At 46.2% G+C, this 25816-nt stretch overlaps 1 pseudogene; it reads left to right on the top strand.

The window, feature by feature from the left end:
• LOC139563789 (phospholipid-transporting ATPase IA-like) overlaps window positions 1-25816 on the top strand; it is a 125771-nt pseudogene that overhangs the window by 42534 nt on the left and 57421 nt on the right.

Here is a 25816-nt window from a genome sequence, read left to right as displayed (position 1 = left end):
AGAAAACATGAAAAAATTTACAGAATAATAAACATTAGCAGTCAGCATAAAATCGTTCACATTAAACGACTTGCATTCCTATAAAACACAAAGGGCATATTCTACTTGCCGTTGCAATAAGAAATAGATTTCACACAAAGTTATAGAAAAGGGGTATTAACAAGTCTGATACCACATCTGAGAGAGCATGGTTCATTACAGCACCGAGGACAGGTACCACGGGCCCATTGACCACAATCATGAGGCTTGGTGTGATGATGGAGACCTTTATGATCCCCACCACATTCTGGTGGGACACCACTGACACCCATCTCCACAAAGACATGGTTGATGAATCTTATGATATCCCCTATCACGTAACCGTCAGATTTTAGCACACAAACGTCGGGCAATAACACACTTGATAACCTGGATGAGGATAAGAAAAATAACCACAACTCCCACTATTGGAAGTATCATGCCCACCAAAAAACTTCCCCATGTACCGAATGTGGAAGACAACCACACGACTAAGCCTAAATCATCTGGATTGTAATCATGATATTTAGCGCCCTAAATCCTGATCTTGTAGATTAGGTCAGTTATTTCCTCAGAATTATCAGGAATATAAGTTCAGCATTCAGCACCAATAACAGGACATGTAACCCTTGTGCGGACAGAAGATAATCAAGAGCCAAACGATTTTGCATCACCACAGTTCAAATGGCAACCATCTCAGCTGTAACTAACTCAAGACTCGCAGCTGTACTATTAACTACGACTTCCAAAGAGTCCGTGCTATTCTAGAAATACCGTAAGAGGAAAACACAAAAAAAGAATCTCTCCATTTCTGTAATCACATGTTTATGACGGTGTGAAAAAGGAGAATTCACAGAATGTCTTACGACGTATCCCAAATAACACAACCCTTGCCACAACTTTGGTAACCAGGAATAGGCATAGGATCCACAGATAAAGTAAGTCCCATTAGGAGCTATCATACCATCATTGATGAGATTTCCGAAGGTATTGGCATAAAAAGCAGTCATAGTGCCATTACCAAGAGTCAATTCAACAGACATTAGACATTCCTCAACCTTAGTACCGTCACAGGCAGATAGGTGGATATGTTGTCTGATCACACTGTCCTACTTTGACAAACGCGTCCTGGTGCAGTTGAGACAAATTCCCGAAAGAGTGACCTATTAAAACATAACCACCCAACAGGGGCATGTGTAATAACTAGGTAAGGTAGTCGCTGATTAGTGTTATTGGTAAGCTCAAGTGAAGGAAGGTACTGCAGAACTAGGTACTCTCGCATGTTGATACTCAACATTCTCACCCAAATCAGTACAAATAATCGCCTTATACCAATTAACATTCCCAACATGTCACTCTGTTAAAAGGAATAGCCCCTAATGGAATACCTGCCCATGATGTGAATGGTGCATATGTACAAACCCAACAACTACTTTGATTGACTACTGTGACATAGTATAGAGAAAGAGCTAGAAATGTATTGACACCCAAGTGTCCCTCATCCTGCTGATGCATCTCTGTGTTAGAAATGGAAACACCACCCACATCCTGTATTAGGAGGAAACTCGCAAGGAAATAATAATTTCAAACATCTTGCCTGCAAGACAATAATATTCAATCGTCCTATTGTCAAGGTAATCATTCACAAAGTCCTTTAAAAGTGACCATCTCTTCCACACTGGTATCAGTCCCACATAGATAACTATTAGAAATTATGTTGTGACAGTCTGCTGCTAGTGAGGAATTCTTCTTGATAAGGACTTCTCTAATGAACACTTCACCGGTGATCTTGTATCGTTTCAGGTACAGTCAAGGGATATGTCTGCGGCTTCAGACGGTAGATTCTCACAACCTGTAACGAAGTAACCAAAAAAGGGAAAGTAACATGTCCTGGTTTCAAGAGAAATTGATATTTCACATGAATTTCCCAATGTCCCAATTTTCAGGAAAAGGTTGGGCATTTCACCTAGATATCCCTAATATGATGACTGCGGTGTACAACATAGAAGCTTATCAGGTTCTGATCATCTTACTATGCTTCTTCACCCGAGATTGGCCCCCGATTGCTAATCAATCAGTTCTTTATTCTCCTGGCTCCACTTTGTCATCAACATGGACAACCTTGCAACGAATATGGACAACCTTGCAATGAATGACATGTATCCATCGTGATTTTCCCTGAACATTTACTGCTGACGTCGTTATGAGCAAAACTTGATAAGGACCTTCCCGTTTTGGCCCTAATGTGTCTGTCGCCAATTTCTTTACCATCACATATTTTTTTACCTTCACCCACTACGCCACTACGTCATGTCCCCCCTCGGGAGTTATTCCCCATTAGAGAGTTGTATGCAATAGTTAAACATTGTGTCACTCATAACGTGAACGTCTGCTTTTCTTAATAAATATAATGTGCCTGTCAAGCACACTGGTTCCATATCCAAATTTCCACACAAATGTTTCTTCGTTGTCCAAATAGCATGGTTCTGAACTATAGATTCCGGTTCTGAACTGGAGATTCGTCCATCAATCTTCATTGGACCAATAGAAATTGATAATGGTTTGGTCTGGTTGGTCTCTGGTTGGTCTGGTTGGTCTTCCCTCTCCACTCCTGTTGCTCTCATCTTCTTGCCCGTGTACTGAGGACATATATGTTTTGCATAAGATATGGGTAATACAGTGACTTCAGCACCCGTATCTACTAAAAAATCTACTGCAAAGTTGTTAACCATCATGTTCACATATATTCCAACCGATTTCATATGTACACCAGCTGAGATGGGACGTAAGAGTGGGTCTGTTAGTTTACCTCCACAGCATTTAGCAAACTCTGCTGCTGTGCTGGAGAGAGCTTCTTAAATTTCTGCATCAGCATTGTGTATTGTGGCTGTTGTCTTGATTCCATTTTCCCTTAGACCCTTCTTCTCCTGGCCACTTCTCAAAAAAATATATATATATTTTCGAACATTCTCCTTGCCAGTGACCAGAAATCCCGCAATAATAACATACACCAGGTTTCTTTTTACTGAACAAATAATGTTGTTGTTTTCTTTCGGGGCCCTGCACAACTCTGATAACCACGTCTCGTGGATGCTTAAAAGCTTTCGACCATTCATCCATCTGTTTCGGAGATGCTGATTTATGTGTGATCACTATCTCTAGAAGTGTGTCTTCACTTCCTTTTACAGCCTGTGTTCTGGTTGTCCTAAACCATTGTTCGTCACTGCTGTCAGAATCTAATGAGTCAAAACCAAGCAGTGCTGACCAGTTGCTTGAAACCTGATCTGCCTTGCCCAATTCAGTGGGAGAGGGAACAGAGAGGCCACAGGTGGGTGTCACGTCTGACTTTTTCACCCGTGTCTCCTCCACTACTTTGAAATGGTTATAGACAGTGAGTTTCATGCTCACATCCGGAGGAGCTGATCCTCCCTTTTCCAGAGTGGTTTTCTCATTTAACAATGACATTACATTAACATCAAAAGTTGTATAATATATTTCTCTATGTTTATATATTTATTAAACCCCCCCCCAATTTTTTTAAAATATATATATCTCTCTACATAGCACTTTTTAAGGACTCAAACCTCTTCTAGAACACATTGTTTCTGTAGGGCCTGGCTACCCATAACTTATGTTCACTCAAAGCTTGTTGAATGATTACAAGGCTTACATTAACCACATGTGTAAAAATTGCTACTCAACTAGCAATTCACTTCTATGCAACAAGGTTTCACCCCCAAAAAATTGCTTGTCAACTAACAACTCACTTCTATACAACAAGAAGGTTTCACAAAAACAGAGGCCTCCAACCTTTCCATAGAGTAAGGACTCCAACCTTTCCATAGAGTAAGGCCTCCAACCTTTCCATAGAGTAAGGCCTCCAACATTTCCATAGAGTAAGGCCTCCAACCTTTCCATAGAGTAAGGCCTCCAACCTTTCCATAGAGTAAGGCCTCCAACATTTCCATAGAGTAAGGCCTCCAACCTTTTCAAGAGTTGACTCCCGAAGTGGGTTGCGCACAGCCTTCTCTCTTTCTCTGGATAAACACACAGTTGATAAGTTGTTGTTGTTGTTGTTCAGACCAATTAATCAATTCACCAAGTGTTAGCATTTTGTTATTCTTCAATAACACAAACTCCAAAGCAAATCAGGGGGAGAAAATGTTTATTCAGAGAGGACAAATCAAGATGTTATGCTGGGAGTCAGATGTTCAGTCTCCTCCCTGTCCTCAGCTTTCCCCCAGAACAAAGGACAGGATTCCACTTATAACCCCTCTACTCTCGCCTGGGGTTGACCAATTAGAAGTCTTTGCAGTACAACTTGGCCAATGGCCAAATAACGAGTATCCCACTCCAGACTCATTGTACAGACCAATGAAAATGTGGCCCACGTAGCTCTGAGTTCAGGAGTGACATTCCACAGATCCTAACAGATGTTGAACTGAAACCCAACTCCTATTTACAATTCACTATTGCCCATTAGTACTATATTTAGTGTAGTACTCTCATCCTCTCAAACTCTGAGTTGTGTATTTATCTTCAAAATATTCTTACAGCTGGATTGCAAGACAATTCAGCATTACACTACCTGAAAACGATATACAATATTATTGTCCATTTCCTTGGAAATCAATTTTGTCAGGTCAGCAATAAATTATAATGCTATGTGATTGAGCTCTACATACAGCACAGTGAAACTGTTTTGAGATCAGTTGAATGAAGTCTGAGGAAAAGTTCAGGGCCCAGGCGCCTCTGCTGTCCATCCGTCATCAGCTCACTGCTGTGGGAATACAGGCCGTTTAATCCCAGAATTCCCTCAAACATTTTCATTTACAAATTATACCGTCTCCTCCCTGCTGTTTATCTGAAATATGACTTGGCCCTTCAAATAATCACAATTCTACATTGGCGTTTGACTTCATAAAGGCATGTACATTACATAGAAGTAAATTACTTAGAAGTTACATAGAACTCAATAGAGGTCCTTTTGTCGCCATACTGGAAAACGGGATGAGATATCATTGTTTGTAAAAGCTAAGCTTTTTAGTAATCAAGACTAAACAGTTGCCCAAGAGCAACCTGCTCAATCTAATCAACGTTATCAACAAGTGATTACATGATTATGACGTCCACGACATGCCCCAAATAGTAGGATTATCAAATAATCAAATTTTATTGGTCACATACACATGTTTAGCAGATGTTAGTGCGGGTGTAGCGAAATGCTTGTGTTTCTAACTCCGACGGTGTAGTAATATCTAACAAGTAATATCTAACAATTAAGAATATATAAATATATGGGCGAGCAATGTCAGAGCGGCATAAGATACATTAGAATAGTATAGAATACAGTATATACAGTGGGGAGAACAAGTATTTGATACACTGCCGATTTTGCAGGTTTTCCTACTTACAAAGCATGTAGAGGTCTGTAATTTCTATCATGGGTACACTTCAACTATGAGAGACGGAATCTAAAACAAAAATCCAGAAAATCACATTGTATGATTTTTAAGTAATTAATTTGCATTTTATTGCATGACATAAGTATTTGATACATCAGAAAAGCAGATCTTAATATTTGGTACAGAAACCTTTGTTTGCAATTACAGAGATCATACGTTTCCTGTAGTTCTTGACCAGGTTTGCACACACTGCATCAGGGATTTTGGCCCACTCCTCCATACAGACCTTCTCCAGATCCTTCAGGTTTCGGGGCTGTCGCTGGGCAATACGGACTTTCAGCTCCCTCCAAAGATTTTCTATTGGGTTCAGGTCTGGAGACTGGCTAGGCCACTCCAGGACCTTGAGATGCTTCTTACGGCGCCACTCCTTAGTTGCCCTGGCTGTGTGTTTCGGGTCGTTGTCATGCTGGAAGACCCAGCCACGACCCATCTTCAATGCTCTTACTGAGGGAAGGAGGTTGTTGGCCAAGATCTCGCAATACATGGCCCCATCCATCCTCCCCTCAATACGGTGCAGTCATCCTGTACCCTTTGCAGAAAAGCATCCCCAAAGAATGATGTTTCCACCTCCATGCTTCACGGTTGGGATGGTGTTCTTGGGGTTGTACTCATCCTTCTTCTTCCTCCAAACACGGCGAGTGGAGTTTAGACCAAAAAGCTCTATTTTTGTCTCATCAGACCACATGACCTGCTCCCATTCCTCCTCTGGATCATCCAGATGGTCATTGGCAAACTTCAGACGGGCCTGGACATGCGCTGGCTTGAGCAGGTGGACCTTGCGTGCGCTGCAGGATTTTAATCCATGACGGTGTAGTGTGTTACTAATGGTTTTCTTTGAGACTGTGGTCCCAGCTCTCTTCAGGTCATTGACCAGGTCCTGCCGTGTAGTTCTGGGCTGATAACTCACCTTCCTCATGATCATTGATGCCCCACGAGGTGAGATCTTGCATGGAGCCCCAGACTGAGGGTGATTGACCGTCATCTTGAACTTCTTCCATTTTCTAATAATTGCGCCAACAGTTGTTGCCTTCTCACCAAGCTGCTTGCCTATTGTCCTGTAGCCCATCCCAGCCTTGTGCAGGTCTACAATTTTATCCCTGATGTCCTTATACAGCTCTCTGGTCTTGGCCATTGTGGAGAGGTTGGAGTCTGTTTGATTGAGTGTGTGGACAGGTGTTTTTTATACAGGTAACGAGTTCAAACAGGTGCAGTTAATACAGGTAATGAGTGGAGAACAGGAGGGCTTCTTAAAGAAAAACTAACAGGTCTGTGAGAGCCGGAATTCTTACTGGTTGGTAGGTGATCAAATACTTATGTCATGCAATAAAATGCAAATTAATTACTTAAAAATCATACAATGTGATTTTCTGGATTTTTGTTTTAGATTCCGTCTCTCACAGTTGAAGTGTACCTATGATAAAAATTACAGACCTCTACATGCTTTGTAAGTAGGAAAACCTGCAAAATCGGCAGTGTATCAAATACTTGTTCTCCCACTGTACATATGAGATGAATAATGCAAGATATGTAAACATTATTAAAGCGGCCAGTGATTTCAAGTCTATGTATATAGGCAGCACTCTCTGTGCTAGTGATGGCTATTTAACAGTCTGATGGACTTGAGATAGATGCTGTTTTTCAGTCTCTCGGCCCCAGCTTTTATGCACCTGTACTGACATCGCCTTCTGGATGATAGTGGGGTGAACAGGCAGTGGCTCGGGTGGTTGTTATCCTTGATTATATTTTTGGCCTTCCTGTGACATCGGGTGCTGTAGGTGTCCTAGAGGTCAGGTAGTTTGTCCCTGGTGATGCATTGGGCAGACCGCACCACCCTCTGGAGTGCCCTGCGGTTGCGGGCTGTGCAGTTGCCGTACCAGGCGGTGATACAGCCCAACAGGATGCTCTCGATTGTGCATCTGTAAAGGTTTGTGAGGGTTTTAGGGGCCAAGCAAAATTTCTTCAGCCTCCTGAGGTTGAAGAGGCGCTGTTGCGCCTTCTTCACCACACTGTCTGTATGATTGGACCATTTCAGTTTGTCAGTGATGTGTACGCAGAGGAAACCCATTAAAGTATTATGTCGAGCCCTGGGAGAGCATACCCCTTTTCTGGCTCTCCCCTTTTCAACAACTTAAGGCAAAACGAACCCCCAAACTATGACAAAAAAATGCCTGGAATTTGTCCGTGAAGACCTTGTTCTCGACTGCCCTCTGGCCCTTCAGTTTCCTGCTGTCAAACGACGATAAGATTGTTTCTTTATTTAATCCAAGAGTTTCTCTCAGAAGCATTTTTTCCTCGAGGGACAGCCCTGGTCCTGGGTTGCCCAAGAACACTCTGTGCACAAACTTTATCATGCCTGTGTTACAACTTTTGGGTTATTAATTTATCTTGGCCTTTCTCCTCCCTTCCCTCCCACGTAGTTCAAATAATTGAAGAATCTATTGCTGGTTCACGGTGCCTGGAATTACAACCGCGTCGCCAAGTGTATCCTGTACTGCTTCTACAAGAACATTGTCCTGTACATCATCGAGGTAAGTCATGCAGCCCTCAACACCAACAATCTTCGATGTCTCCCGTAGGGTTCCCATGGCAGTGGTAAGGCAGTAACCTCGATTGGCATAAAAAAACTTAGATTTTCCACATGACATTAACAAGTTGAAGTGAAGGGAATTTAAAAAAATGTTTTTATGACTAAGGCATATGCCCTATACGCTAGTTTGCCAATGTGTCCAAGTCTATATACAGATATATAAAACATGATATGATATGTAACAGAATCCGTGTATATTCAGCTTTACTGGAAGCCAGTCGTCAAGAATCCAACACCAGTTTTTTAGAAAACTGTAGTATAGATGGTAGGAATTCTGCTCCACTCGGTGTGTAGCTTCTTGGCCTCCGTGGCCAGTGATGTCATTTAACAGAAGCCAGGTCTTGTGCTAATTGCAGCTTCAGAGCTAAGACCAAGAGTGACCTGACAAGCTTTCAAGATATAGAACTTTAAAAATACAGGAATACAGCCAGTTTGCAAAATGCATCATACCAGCTGTATTTCTGTATTTTGAAAGTAATATATCTTAACTTGATTGTATGACATGCAAAACATTTTGGGACTATGTCAACAATGGACGAATGAAACAAATACCAAAAGATAGTTTTTGGGTGGAATTGTCCTTTAAGGCCTCTCGGATCATCCCAATTTTCATCATCCAATACTTTTTTCAACAACAGTTTTTCAACAACAGTTACCCCCCTCTCTTCTGACTGGCATTCCTTTGGCTGTAAACGTCTGCCCTCAGGCGCCAGTGATGCAGACATGGTGAATTAGATGCTCCCCTCTCCCCCCTGAGTGAGTCATCACTGTGTGCTCACTGGAGGATTGGACAAGGGGCTTCTGGGCCCAACTATTCAAGATCAGTGAAGATCATCCTGATGTTGTCATGTTTTGTCTTTGATCATGTCTTGTCCCTGTGCTTCCCTCTGCTGGTCTTATTAGGTTCTTTCCCTCTTTCTCTCTCTCTCTCTCCTCCTCCCTCTCTCCCTCTCCCGCTCTCTCTCTCTATCGTTCCGTTCCTGCTCCCAGCTGTTTCTCATTCTCCTAACGACCTCATTTACTCTTTCACACCTGTCCCCTATTTTGCCCTCTGATTAGAGTCCCTATTTCTCCCTCTGTTTTCCGCTTCTGTCCTTGTCGGATTCTTGTTTGATGTTTGCTGTTCCTGTGTCCTTGTTCCGCCCTGTCGTGTTCTTTGCCTTCTTCAGATGCTGCGTGTGAGCAGGTGTCTATGTCAGCTACGGCCAGTGCCTTCCTGAAGCGACCTGCAGTCTGTGGTCGCGTCTCCAGTCGTTCCTCTCTATTGACGAGAGGATTTCAGTTTCCTGTTTTGGATTGACCATTGATAATATCCAGGAGAATCATTATTTGTTTAATACTGGAATAAAGACTCTGTTACTATTACGTCGCTTTTGGGTCCTCATTCACCAGCATAACAGAAGAATCCGACCATGATGGACCCAGCGACTATGGATTCTCTCAACACTGCCGTCGAGTTCCAGGGAGCAATGCTCGGCAGACACGAGCAGGAATTGTTTGCTGCTCGTCATGCCGTTGAGACCCTGGCCGCTCAGGTCTCCGATCTCTCTGGACAGTTTCAGAGTCTTCGTCTCGTGCCACCAGCTACTTCCTGGTCTTCCGAGTCTCCGGAACCTAGGGTTAATAACCCACCATGTTACTCTGGGCAGCCCACTGAGTGTCGCTCTTTTCTCACCCAGTGTGATATTGTGTTCTCTCTCCAGCCCAACACGTACTCTAGTGAGAGAGCTCGGATCGCTTACGTCATATCACTCCTTACTGGTCGGGCTCGGGAGTGGGGCACAGCTATCTGGGAGGCAAGGGCTGAGTGTTCTAACGATTATCAGAACTTTAAAGAGGAGATGATACGGGTTTTTGATCGTTCAGTTTTTGGGAAGGAGGCTTCCAGGGCCCTGGCTTCCCTAGGTCAAGGTGATCGATCCATAACGGATTACTCTATAGAGTTTCGCACTCTTGCTGCATCCAGTGACTGGAACGAGCCGGCGTTGCTCGCTCGTTTTCTGGAGGGACTCCACGCTGAGGTTAAGGATGAGATTCTCTCCCGGGAGGTTCCTTCCAGCGTGGACTCTTTGATTGCACTCGCCATCCGCATAGAACGACGGGTAGATCTTCGTCACCGAGCTCGTGGAAGAGAGCACACGTTAACGGTGTTTCCCCTCTCCGCCTCTCAACCATCTCCTCCCACCGGCTCAGAGACTGAGCCCATGCAGCTGGGAGGTATTCGCATCTCGACTAAGGAGAGGGAACGGAGAATCACCAACCGCCTTTGCCTCTATTGCGGTTCTGCTGGACATTTTGTCATGTCATGTCCAGTAAAAGCCAGAGCTCATCAGTAAGCGGAGGGCTACTGGTGAGCGCTACTACTCAGGTCTCTCCATCAAGATCCTGTACTACCTTGTCGGTTCATCTACGCTGGACCGGTTCGGCTGCTTCCTGCAGTGCCTTGATAGACTCTGGGGCTGAGGGTTGTTTTATGGACGAAGCATGGGCTCGGAAACATGACATTCCTCTCAGACAGTTAGGGAAGCCCACGCCCATGTTCGCCTTAGATGGTAGTCTTCTCCCCAGTATCAGATGTGAGACACTACCTTTAACCCTCACAGTATCTGGTAACCACAGTGAGACCATTTCCTTTTTGATTTTTCGTTCACCTTTTACACCTGTTGTTTTGGGTCATCCCTGGCTAGTATGTCATAATCCTTCTATTAATTGGTCTAGTAATTCTATCCTATCCTGGAACGTTTCTTGTCATGTGAAGTGTTTAATGTCTGCTATCCCTCCTGTGTCTTCTGTCCCCTCTACTCAGGAGGAACCTGGTGATTTGACAGGAGTGCCGGAGGAATATCATGATCTGCGCACGGTCTTCAGTCGGTCCAGAGCCAGCTCCCTTCCTCCTCACCGGTCGTATGATTGTTGTATTGATCTCCTTCCGGGGACCACTCCCCCTCGGGGTAGACTATACTCTCTGTCGGCTCCCGAACGTAAGGCTCTCGAGGATTATCTGTCTGTTTCTCTCGACGCCGGTACCGTGGTGCCTTCTTCCTCTCCCGCCGGAGCGGGATTTTTCTTTGTAAAGAAGAAGGACGGTACTCTGCGCCCCTGCGTGGATTATCGAGGGCTGAATGACATAACGGTTAAGAATCGTTATCCGCTTCCCCTTATGTCGTCAGCCTTCGAGATTTTGCAGGGAGCCAGGTGCTTTACTATGTTGGACCTTCGTAACGCTTACCATCTCGTACGCATCAGAGAGGGGGACGAGTGGAAAACGGCGTTTAACACTCCGTTAGGGCATTTTGAATACCGGGTTCTGCCGTTCGGTCTCGCTAATGCTCCAGCTGTCTTTCAGGCATTAGTTAATGATGTACTGAGAGACATGCTGAACATTTTTGTTTTCGTTTACCTTGACGATATCCTGATTTTTTCACCGTCACTCGAGATTCATGTTCAGCACGTTCGACGTGTACTCCAGCGCCTTTTAGAGAATTGTCTCTACGTGAAGGCTGAGAAGTGCGCCTTTCATGTCTCCTCTGTCACATTTCTCGGTTCTGTTATTTCCGCTGAAGGCATTCAGATGGATCCCGCTAAGGTCCAGGCTGTCAGCGATTGGCCCGTCCCTAAGTCACGTGTCGAGTTGCAGCGCTTTCTCGGTTTCGCTAATTTCTATCGGCGTTTCATTCGTAATTTCGGTCAAGTGGCTGCCCCTCTCACAGCTCTGACTTCTGTCAAGACTTGCTTTAAGTGGTCCGGTTCCGCCCAGGGAGCTTTTGATCTCCTCAAGAAGCGTTTTACATCCGCCCCTATCCTTGTTACTCCTGACGTCACTAAACAATTCATTGTCGAGGTTGACGCTTCAGAGGTGGGCGTGGGAGCCATTCTGTCTCAGCGCTTCCACTCTGACGATAAGGTCCATCCTTGCGCTTACTTTTCTCATCGCCTGTCGCCATCGGAGCGCAACTATGATGTGGGTAACCGCGAACTGCTCGCCATCCGCTTAGCCATAGGCGAATGGCGACAGTGGTTGGAGGGGGCGACCGTCCCTTTTGTCGTTTGGACTGACCATAAGAACCTTGAGTACATCCGTTCGGCCAAACGACTTAATGCACGTCAAGCTCGTTGGGCGTTGTTTTTCGCTCGTTTCGAGTTCGTGATTTCCTATCGCCCGGGAAATAAGAACACCAAGCCTGATGCCTTATCCCGTCTCTTTAGTTCTTCTGTGGCTTCTACCGACCCCGAGGGGATTCTCCCTGAAGGGCGTGTTGTCGGGTTGACTGTCTGGGGAATTGAGAGACAGGTAAAGCAAGCACTCACTCACACTGCGTCGCCGCGCGCTTGTCCTAGTAACCTTCTGTTCGTTCCTGTCTCTACTCGTCTGGCTGTTCTTCAGTGGGCTCACTCTGCCAAGTTAGCTGGCCACCCCGGCGTTCGGGGTACGCTTGCTTCTATTCGCCAGCGGTTTTGGTGGCCTACTCAGGAGCGGGACACGCGTCGTTTCGTGGCTGCTTGTTCGGACTGCGCGCAGACTAAGTCAGGTAACTCTCCTCCTGCCGGTCGTCTCAGACCGCTTCCCATTCCTTCTCGACCATGGTCTCACATCGCCTTAGACTTTATTACCGGTCTGCCTTCGTCTGCGGGGAAGACTGTGATTCTTACGGTTATCGATAGGTTCTCTAAGGCGGCACATTTCATTCCCCTCGCTAAGCTTCCTTCCGCTAAGGAGACGGCACAAATCATCATTGAGAATGTGTTCAGAATTCATGGCCTCCCGTTAGACGCCGTTTCAGACAGAGGTCCGCAATTCACGTCACAGTTTTGGAGGGAGTTCTGTCGTTTGATTGGTGCTTCCGTCAGTCTCTCTTCCGGGTTTCATCCCCAGTCTAACGGTCAAGCAGAAAGGGCCAATCAGTCGATTGGTCGCATATTACGCAGCCTTTCGTTTCGAAACCCTGCGTCTTGGGCAGAACAGCTCCCCTGGGCTGAGTACGCTCACAACTCGCTTCCTTCGTCTGCTACCGGTCTATCTCCGTTTCAGAGTAGTCTTGGGTACCAGCCTCCTCTGTTCTCGTCCCAGCTCGCCGAGTCCAGCGTTCCCTCCGCTCAGGCTTTTGTCCAACGTTGTGAGCGCACCTGGAGGAGGGTCAGGTCTGCACTTTGCCGTTACAGGGCGCAGACTGTGAGAGCCGCCAATAAACGTAGGATTAAGAGTCCTAGGTATTGTCGCGGTCAGAGAGTGTGGCTTTCCACTCGTAACCTTCCCCTTACGACAGCTTCTCGCAAGTTGACTCCACGGTTCATTGGTCCGTTCCGTGTCTCTCAGGTCGTCAATCCTGTCGCTGTGCGACTGCTTCTTCCGCAACATCTTCGTCGCGTCCACCCTGTCTTCCATGTCTCTTGTGTCAAGCCTTTTCTTCGCGCCCCCGTTCGTCTTCCCTCCCCCCCCCCCGTCCTTGTCGAGGGCGCTCCTATTTACAAGGTACGGAAGATCATGGACATGCGTTCTCGGGGACGTGGTCACCAGTACTTAGTGGATTGGGAGGGTTACGGTCCTGAGGAGAGGAGTTGGGTTCCATCTCGGGACGTGCTGGACCGTTCGTTGATTGATGATTTCCTTCGTTGCCGCCAGGGTTCCTCCTCGAGTGCGCCAGGAGGGGCTCGGTGAGTGGGGGGGTACTGTCATGTTTTGTCTTTGATCATGTCTTGTCCCTGTGCTTCCCTCTGCTGGTCTTATTAGGTTCTTTCCCTCTTTCTCTCTCTCTCTCTCCTCCTCCCTCTCTCCCTCTCCCGCTCTCTCTCTCTATCGTTCCGTTCCTGCTCCCAGCTGTTTCTCATTCTCCTAACGACCTCATTTACTCTTTCACACCTGTCCCCTATTTTGCCCTCTGATTAGAGTCCCTATTTCTCCCTCTGTTTTCCGCTTCTGTCCTTGTCGGATTCTTGTTTGATGTTTGCTGTTCCTGTGTCCTTGTTCCGCCCTGTCGTGTTCTTTGCCTTCTTCAGATGCTGCGTGTGAGCAGGTGTCTATGTCAGCTACGGCCAGTGCCTTCCTGAAGCGACCTGCAGTCTGTGGTCGCGTCTCCAGTCGTTCCTCTCTATTGACGAGAGGATTTCAGTTTCCTGTTTTGGATTGACCATTGATAATATCCAGGAGAATCATTATTTGTTTAATACTGGAATAAAGACTCTGTTACTATTACGTCGCTTTTGGGTCCTCATTCACCAGCATAACAGAAGAATCCGACCATGATGGACCCAGCGACTATGGATTCTCTCAACACTGCCGTCGAGTTCCAGGGAGCAATGCTCGGCAGACACGAGCAGGAATTGTTTGCTGCTCGTCATGCCGTTGAGACCCTGGCCGCTCAGGTCTCCGATCTCTCTGGACAGTTTCAGAGTCTTCGTCTCGTGCCACCAGCTACTTCCTGGTCTTCCGAGTCTCCGGAACCTAGGGTTAATAACCCACCATGTTACTCTGGGCAGCCCACTGAGTGTCGCTCTTTTCTCACCCAGTGTGATATTGTGTTCTCTCTCCAGCCCAACACGTACTCTAGTGAGAGAGCTCGGATCGCTTACGTCATATCACTCCTTACTGGTCGGGCTCGGGAGTGGGGCACAGCTATCTGGGAGGCAAGGGCTGAGTGTTCTAACGATTATCAGAACTTTAAAGAGGAGATGATACGGGTTTTTGATCGTTCAGTTTTTGGGAAGGAGGCTTCCAGGGCCCTGGCTTCCCTAGGTCAAGGTGATCGATCCATAACGGATTACTCTATAGAGTTTCGCACTCTTGCTGCATCCAGTGACTGGAACGAGCCGGCGTTGCTCGCTCGTTTTCTGGAGGGACTCCACGCTGAGGTTAAGGATGAGATTCTCTCCCGGGAGGTTCCTTCCAGCGTGGACTCTTTGATTGCACTCGCCATCCGCATAGAACGACGGGTAGATCTTCGTCACCGAGCTCGTGGAAGAGAGCACACGTTAACGGTGTTTCCCCTCTCCGCCTCTCAACCATCTCCTCCCACCGGCTCAGAGACTGAGCCCATGCAGCTGGGAGGTATTCGCATCTCGACTAAGGAGAAGGAACGGAGAATCACCAACCGCCTTTGCCTCTATTGCGGTTCTGCTGGACATTTTGTCATGTCATGTCCAGTAAAAGCCAGAGCTCATCAGTAAGCGGAGGGCTACTGGTGAGCGCTACTACTCAGGTCTCTCCATCAAGATCCTGTACTACCTTGTCGGTTCATCTACGCTGGACCGGTTCGGCTGCTTCCTGCAGTGCCTTGATAGACTCTGGGGCTGAGGGTTGTTTTATGGACGAAGCATGGGCTCGGAAACATGACATTCCTCTCAGACAGTTAGGGAAGCCCACGCCCATGTTCGCCTTAGATGGTAGTCTTCTCCCCAGTATCAGATGTGAGACACTACCTTTAACCCTCACAGTATCTGGTAACCACAGTGAGACCATTTCCTTTTTGATTTTTCGTTCACCTTTTACACCTGTTGTTTTGGGTCATCCCTGGCTAGTATGTCATAATCCTTCTATTAATTGGTCTAGTAATTCTATCCTATCCTGGAACGTTTCTTGTCATGTGAAGTGTTTAATGTCTGCTATCCCTCCTGTGTCTTCTGTCCCCTCTACTCAGGAGGAACCTGGTGATTTGACAGGAGTGCCGGAGGAATATCATGATCTGCGCACGGTCTTCAGTCGGTCCAGAGCCAGCTCCCTTCCTCCTCACCGGTCGTATGATTGTTGTATTGATCTCCTTCCGGGGACCACTCCCCCTCGGGGTAGACTATACTCTCTGTCGGCTCCCGAACGTAAGGCTCTCGAGGATTATCTGTCTGTTTCTCTCGACGCCGGTACCGTGGTGCCTTCTTCCTCTCCCGCCGGAGCGGGATTTTTCTTTGTAAAGAAGAAGGACGGTACTCTGCGCCCCTGCGTGGATTATCGAGGGCTGAATGACATAACGGTTAAGAATCGTTATCCGCTTCCCCTTATGTCGTCAGCCTTCGAGATTTTGCAGGGAGCCAGGTGCTTTACTATGTTGGACCTTCGTAACGCTTACCATCTCGTACGCATCAGAGAGGGGGACGAGTGGAAAACGGCGTTTAACACTCCGTTAGGGCATTTTGAATACCGGGTTCTGCCGTTCGGTCTCGCTAATGCTCCAGCTGTCTTTCAGGCATTAGTTAATGATGTACTGAGAGACATGCTGAACATTTTTGTTTTCGTTTACCTTGACGATATCCTGATTTTTTCACCGTCACTCGAGATTCATGTTCAGCACGTTCGACGTGTACTCCAGCGCCTTTTAGAGAATTGTCTCTACGTGAAGGCTGAGAAGTGCGCCTTTCATGTCTCCTCTGTCACATTTCTCGGTTCTGTTATTTCCGCTGAAGGCATTCAGATGGATCCCGCTAAGGTCCAGGCTGTCAGCGATTGGCCCGTCCCTAAGTCACGTGTCGAGTTGCAGCGCTTTCTCGGTTTCGCTAATTTCTATCGGCGTTTCATTCGTAATTTCGGTCAAGTGGCTGCCCCTCTCACAGCTCTGACTTCTGTCAAGACTTGCTTTAAGTGGTCCGGTTCCGCCCAGGGAGCTTTTGATCTCCTCAAGAAGCGTTTTACATCCGCCCCTATCCTTGTTACTCCTGACGTCACTAAACAATTCATTGTCGAGGTTGACGCTTCAGAGGTGGGCGTGGGAGCCATTCTGTCTCAGCGCTTCCACTCTGACGATAAGGTCCATCCTTGCGCTTACTTTTCTCATCGCCTGTCGCCATCGGAGCGCAACTATGATGTGGGTAACCGCGAACTGCTCGCCATCCGCTTAGCCATAGGCGAATGGCGACAGTGGTTGGAGGGGGCGACCGTCCCTTTTGTCGTTTGGACTGACCATAAGAACCTTGAGTACATCCGTTCGGCCAAACGACTTAATGCACGTCAAGCTCGTTGGGCGTTGTTTTTCGCTCGTTTCGAGTTCGTGATTTCCTATCGCCCGGGAAATAAGAACACCAAGCCTGATGCCTTATCCCGTCTCTTTAGTTCTTCTGTGGCTTCTACCGACCCCGAGGGGATTCTCCCTGAAGGGCGTGTTGTCGGGTTGACTGTCTGGGGAATTGAGAGACAGGTAAAGCAAGCACTCACTCACACTGCGTCGCCGCGCGCTTGTCCTAGTAACCTTCTGTTCGTTCCTGTCTCTACTCGTCTGGCTGTTCTTCAGTGGGCTCACTCTGCCAAGTTAGCTGGCCACCCCGGCGTTCGGGGTACGCTTGCTTCTATTCGCCAGCGGTTTTGGTGGCCTACTCAGGAGCGGGACACGCGTCGTTTCGTGGCTGCTTGTTCGGACTGCGCGCAGACTAAGTCAGGTAACTCTCCTCCTGCCGGTCGTCTCAGACCGCTTCCCATTCCTTCTCGACCATGGTCTCACATCGCCTTAGACTTTATTACCGGTCTGCCTTCGTCTGCGGGGAAGACTGTGATTCTTACGGTTATCGATAGGTTCTCTAAGGCGGCACATTTCATTCCCCTCGCTAAGCTTCCTTCCGCTAAGGAGACGGCACAAATCATCATTGAGAATGTGTTCAGAATTCATGGCCTCCCGTTAGACGCCGTTTCAGACAGAGGTCCGCAATTCACGTCACAGTTTTGGAGGGAGTTCTGTCGTTTGATTGGTGCTTCCGTCAGTCTCTCTTCCGGGTTTCATCCCCAGTCTAACGGTCAAGCAGAAAGGGCCAATCAGTCGATTGGTCGCATATTACGCAGCCTTTCGTTTCGAAACCCTGCGTCTTGGGCAGAACAGCTCCCCTGGGCTGAGTACGCTCACAACTCGCTTCCTTCGTCTGCTACCGGTCTATCTCCGTTTCAGAGTAGTCTTGGGTACCAGCCTCCTCTGTTCTCGTCCCAGCTCGCCGAGTCCAGCGTTCCCTCCGCTCAGGCTTTTGTCCAACGTTGTGAGCGCACCTGGAGGAGGGTCAGGTCTGCACTTTGCCGTTACAGGGCGCAGACTGTGAGAGCCGCCAATAAACGTAGGATTAAGAGTCCTAGGTATTGTCGCGGTCAGAGAGTGTGGCTTTCCACTCGTAACCTTCCCCTTACGACAGCTTCTCGCAAGTTGACTCCACGGTTCATTGGTCCGTTCCGTGTCTCTCAGGTCGTCAATCCTGTCGCTGTGCGACTGCTTCTTCCGCAACATCTTCGTCGCGTCCACCCTGTCTTCCATGTCTCTTGTGTCAAGCCTTTTCTTCGCGCCCCCGTTCGTCTTCCCTCCCCCCCCCCCGTCCTTGTCGAGGGCGCTCCTATTTACAAGGTACGGAAGATCATGGACATGCGTTCTCGGGGACGTGGTCACCAGTACTTAGTGGATTGGGAGGGTTACGGTCCTGAGGAGAGGAGTTGGGTTCCATCTCGGGACGTGCTGGACCGTTCGTTGATTGATGATTTCCTTCGTTGCCGCCAGGGTTCCTCCTCGAGTGCGCCAGGAGGGGCTCGGTGAGTGGGGGGGTACTGTCATGTTTTGTCTTTGATCATGTCTTGTCCCTGTGCTTCCCTCTGCTGGTCTTATTAGGTTCTTTCCCTCTTTCTCTCTCTCTCTCTCCTCCTCCCTCTCTCCCTCTCCCGCTCTCTCTCTCTATCGTTCCGTTCCTGCTCCCAGCTGTTTCTCATTCTCCTAACGACCTCATTTACTCTTTCACACCTGTCCCCTATTTTGCCCTCTGATTAGAGTCCCTATTTCTCCCTCTGTTTTCCGCTTCTGTCCTTGTCGGATTCTTGTTTGATGTTTGCTGTTCCTGTGTCCTTGTTCCGCCCTGTCGTGTTCTTTGCCTTCTTCAGATGCTGCGTGTGAGCAGGTGTCTATGTCAGCTACGGCCAGTGCCTTCCTGAAGCGACCTGCAGTCTGTGGTCGCGTCTCCAGTCGTTCCTCTCTATTGACGAGAGGATTTCAGTTTCCTGTTTTGGATTGACCATTGATAATATCCAGGAGAATCATTATTTGTTTAATACTGGAATAAAGACTCTGTTACTATTACGTCGCTTTTGGGTCCTCATTCACCAGCATAACAGATGTCATGAGAATGTCACCACCACCACTGACTAAATGCTCCTGGCGCATTACAGAGACCGAAGGGTTGCACACTGTAAGCGACATAACCCGTACAGGAAATCTGAGCACTTAAAGATTACATTTTTTCCCCCCCGCTCTTTTTCTGAGACACTTCACCTGTGAACTCCTCATCCTCGTTTTGGTGAATGTGCTACGGGAAATCTTGGCGTAACCTCAAGGATTACTGTGTATGTCTGTGCATAACCTCAAGGCCTCTATGTATGTCTGTGTCTATCTACACTCTGAGAAAAAAAGGTGCTATCTATACTGAACAAAAATATAAAGTGTAGGTCCCATTTTTCATGAACTGAATTAAAAGATCAGAGAAATGTTCCATATGCAGAAAAAACATGTTTCTCTCAAATTTTGTGCATTATCCTATGCCAAGATAATCCTTTCACCTGACAGGTGTGACATATCAAGAAGCTGATTAAACAGCATGATCATTACACAGGTGCACATTGTGCTGGGGACAATAAAAGGTCACTCTAAAATGTGCAGTTTTATAACACAACACAATGCCACAGATGTCACGCTCTGGCCATGGAGAGGCTTTTATTCTCTATTTTGGTTAGGCCAGGGTGTGACTAGGGTGGGCATTCTAGTTTCTTTATTTCTATGTTTGTGTGGTTCCCAATCAGAGGCAGCTGTCTATCGTTGTCTCTGATTGGGGATCATATATAAGTTGTCCTTTTCCTTTGGGTTTTGTGGGTAGTTCGTTTCTGTTTAGTGTCTGCACCTGACAGAACTGTTTCGGTTTTTCACTTTGTTATTTTGTTTGAGTGTTTTTGAGAAATAAAATATAATGAACACGCTGCGCTTTGGTCCATGCCTTCCGACGAGAGACGATACAACAGATGTCTCAAGATTTGAGGGAACGTGCAATTGGCATGCTGACTGCAGGAATGTCCACCTGAGCTGTTGCCAGATAATTGAATCTTAATTTCTCCACCATAACAATTTGGCTGTACATTCTAATGGCCTCACAACCGCAGACCACGTGTAACCACACCAGCCCAGGACCTCCACATCCGGCTTCTTAACCTGCAGAAAAAATCTATAGATTAGGGTCTAAAAATTCCTAGAGTAGGGCCCAATTTATTTATTTCAATTGACTGATTTCCTTCTATGAACTGTAACTCAGTAAAATCTTTGAAATTGTTGCATGAATAAATGAATGAATGAGTGAAATTTTATTTTCGTGTCAAATCTCCAATTGACAACCCATCCCTTATGGGATTATTTGACACATAAACAAATATTACAGTAATTCACTATGGTAATTAAATGATCATTCTTCTTCTGGTGTTCTTTGCATTGAGCATCGGATAAAGAGTGAAAAAAAATCAATACATAATAATAGGTTATCCAAACAATAATTACTTCCCTAGAGCAGTAAAATAATATACATACATATACTACCGTTCAAAAGTTTGGGGTCACTTAGAAATGTCTTTGTTTTTGAAAGAAAAGCAAATTTTTTGTACATTAAAATAACATCAACTTCATCAGAAATACAGTGTTGACATTGTTAATGTTGTAAATGACTATTGTAGCTGGAAACTGCAGATTTTGAATGGAATATCTACATATGCGTACCGAGGCCCATTATCAGCAACCATCACTCCTGTGTTCCAATGGCACGTTGTTTTAGCTAATCCATGTTTATAATTTTAAAAGGCTAATTGATAATTTGCAAACCCTTTTGCAATTATGTTAGCACAGCTGACAACTGTTTTTCTGATTAAAGAAGCAATACAACTAGCCTTCTTTAGACTAGTTAAGTATCTGGAGCATCAGCATTTGTGGGTTCGATTACAGGCTCAAAATGGCCAGAAACAAAGACCTTTCTTCCGAAACGCATCAGTCTATTCTTGTTCTGAGAAATGAAGGCTATTCCATGCTAGAAATTGCCAAGAAACTGAAGATCTCGTACAACGCTGTGTACTACTCCATTCACAGAACAGCGCAAACTGGCTCCAACCAGAATAGAAAGAGGAGTGGGAGGCCCCGGTGCACAACTGAGCAAGAGGACAAGTACATTAGAGTGTCTAGTTTGGGAAACAGACGCCTCACAAGTCCTCAACTGGCAGCTTCATTAAATAGTACCCGCAAAACACCAGTCTCAACTTCAACAGTGAAGAGGCGACTCTGGGATGCTGGCCTTTTAACCCTTTTAATGGTAATAAACTGCCTTTGTTGACACGGCAAGAGGCAATCCTTTCATTTTCATAGGGCACAATAGACACATAGATCATTGTGATTTTAGTGTCTCATTCATAATTTCTCTTTGACTCAGTGCAAATGCAAAAGTACAGCTTGGATTTCCAACAAAGCATTTAGGTGTAAGATAAGGTACCAAATGTAAATGACAAAACAAAAATGTAATTCAAATTGCGATCAAGGGCCAACGGTGCCGAAGGCAAACACTAGAAATGAGACCTTTTAATGTAAACGCTGATGCCGTTCATGTAGTTGTCTTAGCTTTCGCGGTAATCTTGTTGCACCCACTGGGAAACACTGAAACAGTTGGCAAAACTTTTGACATGATGGCGAAAGGCCAGAGGTCCTCATCACACACCAGGCCATATGAACCTCTCTCTTTCCTTCATATAATTAAGAATAGACTTGTCTGGTGGCGGTGTGGATACTCTGAGCAAAGCACGCTCATTACAAAGTTTTCCTTTCTGAGTTCTTCTCCCACCTTATTTTGCCTCTCTTTGTGTCCAGCCACAAGCCCTCTTTCAAACATGTCAATTCCCTTTTGAAAGGATGCTGTCTCTCTCAGGGTAACAGTTTAACTTTAAACCGTCCCCTCGCCCCGACACGGGCGCGAACCAGGGACCCTCTGCACACATCAACAACGGTCGCCCACGAAGCATCGTTAACCATCGCTCCACAAAGGCCACGGCCCTTGCAGAGCAAGGGGAAACCCTACTTAAGTCTCAGAGCAAGTGACGTAACTGATTGAAATGCTAGTAGCGCGTACCCGCTAACTAGCTAGCCATTTCACATCCGTTACATCAGCATGCACAGTCTACAGTTCTGTCCGCAAGGCGAGTCCCTTCCCAGCACACCTTTTGTTATTCCCTGAAAATCGTGATTAAAGTACATAATAGGGTATTTCTTCACTGTTTTTGCTGCTTTGAAAAGTATTAAACACCCCTGTTTGTAAGGGCTTGACATCCAAGACACTAGCAACCCAGGAGAGGGCTCAAAGCTACATTTGTTTCTGTAATAGGTTTACTTCTGTGCACACATGTTTTTCCTTCTCCTCTCCCATGCCATGTCCTACCAGAAGAAACAGGGAGAAAAGAAGTAAAAGGGAATGTTCACCTTTTTCTGAGAACATTGTCTGTTACAGTGTGCATTAGAAATGAAATACCATGACTGGGACTGCTCTATAGCCTGGCCTGGCCTGTTCTGGCCTGGCTTGTTTTGTTCTCTCCTCTGTCTAGCATTTGCCTTTGGTTGTTTGAAAGGGTCTTTCCAAGGTCATTGTAGGGAATGTGAGTGTAGATGCAGCTCGCTCTTCTTTGGTGGTGGAATCAGCAGCTGTGTTATAATTGCTATTTTGCTGGGAGCCTGGATGGATGGAGGTTAATTGAGAGTCAGGAAGTGAGGCGGACACCGAACTGTCTGTTGGAGCAACAGGTTGGGCTGCCATGCAATGCCTCAGTCAGTTTTCTCATGGCCTGTTAGTCTCTCTCTCACTCAGTTAATGATCTGTCTTTTTATGACAGGGCACTCATTCAGAAGGAACATTCAAACTTCACAGAACTTAACGTTTTCATAACTTTGTGAGGTATAGTTGGAGGGAGATCATGATGGTCAGAAAATTGCGGGGGATATGAGGGAGCAGAAGATACTGAAAACAGTTATATATTACACACAAATGCCAAATGAAATTTAACACAGCAGTCATACTTTATTTCCTTTGTCTATAATCTTGCAATGCTAAACAAACAAAAAATAACAATTGGACAAAATGGAAGGATTTGCCACATTTAAACTGAGAGACCTTTTCAATGATGTTGCCATAACGACCTAATTCAAATATTTGGTCCAGCTGGGCACGACTTTGCTTGATTGACGTATTGTCAAGCGGCCCCGGAGAAGCTGATTGACAAGTGGCATGTATGAGGTTATTACTAGAGGCTCAGAAAGCCTGGATAACACCTGGAGACCGAGAGACGTGGGCCTAGTGCTGAGCTGAGCACAGCCTGCCAACTGGTGCCACACTGTGAACATAACCACCACTCAGGGCCCCATTCAGTATGGTAACACTGGGTGCCCTTCTCTTTCCAGCATATTTACTAGCTCCTCTTTCTTCATCCCTCTCTCTTTCTCCTTTGCCTACTTTTTTGAAGCAGGATAAGGACATCGTTTGCATTTTTTTCAGGAGCAAAGAGTACTGTCATTTTGTTGAGGACAAAATGTCACTCCTCTCTCTCCCTCCTCCACCCCCTTCCTCCCACACTGAGACCTACGCATCTGTGGGACGGTGTCGCAGATTTTTTATTCTGCTGATGAATATGCAACGGGAGCTTCTTTATTGGCGGGTCGCATTCCCTTCTTCCCTCTCCCTCCGTTTCCCCCTGCTCTGTTTTTCAGAATGTGCACTGGGGGAGAGAGGCCAGCCACACCCCTCTGCTGAGTGACACTCAATGAAGAGAGAGGGGGGAAAAAGACCCTGCCTGGTCCTTCTCCTAATGAGCAAATCAATGCATCTGTCTCTCAAGAGAGTGAGAGAGGGGCGCTAGCGGGACCCGAAGGACCAGGCCAAAACACTCACGCATAAGCCGTTACAGCATGCTCTGAATGGGCTTCTTTTTAAACTTAGCACAACAATATATCAGCCCGGAGTCCCTCATTGAGCCGGCCCTTAATTAATTCAGCACTTTGACCCCAGGCTAGTAGTGTTGTCACGATACCAGAATTTTGACTTCGATACAATACTCGATACCGTCACGATACTTGATACCAAAACATCACAGAATGGCACTTGATCCAGACAGCTAATTCCGCTAACGGTCTATTCAATCGTTGGGTATCTTTTGAGTTCAATATCATTACATTCAATATCATTACCCAATTTTTTAGAGACAGCCATGTACGCATTAACTGAATCAATTATACAATCATACAATCAATTTTACCTTTTTTTATCAATCTAACTACAAAACAACACAATAGTAGTAATTTATTTGAATGATAAATCTCTATTGATAAACTGGATAAATCAAGATGTAGCCTAGGTCTGTTCACAATACAGGTGAATGCATATTATTCAATAGGAGTGTGAGCATGCATTGAGTAATTTAGCTTGTTTTAGCTGATTTCATGGGGATACAGATGACAAATAATCCCTTCCTTTTAGGACTTATTTTATTGCTGACTGCAAAGAGAACATATTATTTTATTGTACTGATTAACAACATTTGCATGAAGTAATATTTTATTTCATAAAGGTGTACGCTGTCTGTTTAAGAAACATTTATGAACAGCAGGTGGCCTAGCGCTTAAGAGTGTTGGACCAGTAATCGAAAGGTTGTTGGTTTGAATCCCTGAGATGACTAGGTGAAAACACTGCTCGCTTAACCCAGAAGCCAGCCGCACCAATGTGTTGGAGGAAACACCATCCAGCTGGCGACCAAAGTCAGCTTGCAGGTGCCCGGACCGCCACAAGGAGTCGCTAGAGCACGATGGGACAAGGAAATCCCTGCCGCCCAAACCCTCCCCTAACCCCGACAACGCTGAGCCAAAATGGCCTTCAAACTGTATTTAGTTGCATTATTGAAGTGTGTTAACTTCTGTGCAGCATGAGTGGGGACTGGGGAGCTAATGGATCCCAGACAGCTTTAGCAATGAATGAGTAAGTGGAGCAGGCTCTTCGCGCTATAAAGGGGCTGCGCTGATAAACAGACTTGATGATCTCAATCACGTGAGACACATTTTGACAGAAGTACCGAACATAACAACAATTCTAGTACCAAACTGGGGGGTTTTGAAATGTTGGTATACCGTGCAACACTACAGGCTAGCCACTCATTACCACGATGTCGGCCACACCACAGGTTTAACCTGCTCCATGTTCTTCAATTGAGGTGATTACCTTGTGTGTGTGTCTGAGAAAAAACGTAGTTGACCACCAGCGGCATCCCCTTTAAAAAACAACATCACGGTAGAATGCACCTGATGGAGGGAAGAGCAGGAGCTGGAATGGGTGGGCGGGGTAGTAGGGGGGATGGGGGTGGGGTGTATGGTTTAGGAGAGCGCATACACACACTTGCTTCTCTCTCCTTGCCCAAGGGAATGGGGTGTGCGGGAGGGGTGTGCCGGAGGGGTGTGCGGGTAACAGACATTTGTTTTGGGAACATTTTCGTGCATTCGCTCGCACGATTGAATGGGAAGGGCTGGTGGATTGGGAATTGGGCGTGTCCAAACCGAGAATTTGTAGCAATTCAGGCCTTCATAATGCAGTTAAATGAAGCAAGGAAATGTTTGCAGCCTGGCCATGGCACAACACAGCAACCCTGATGTCCCTTCAACAGCCATGGCCGATCCAACAGAGAGGGTCTGTTCAGTGCCACTGTCTGTCCACACAATAACACAGAGACGGCCCGACTGTTTCTCACACGAGCAGAAAATCTCAC

Source organism: Salvelinus alpinus, chromosome 1, assembly GCF_045679555.1.
Source record: "Salvelinus alpinus chromosome 1, SLU_Salpinus.1, whole genome shotgun sequence".
Taxonomy (NCBI): Eukaryota; Metazoa; Chordata; class Actinopteri; order Salmoniformes; family Salmonidae; genus Salvelinus; species Salvelinus alpinus.
This window is presented reverse-complemented; position numbering and strand designations above follow the sequence as displayed.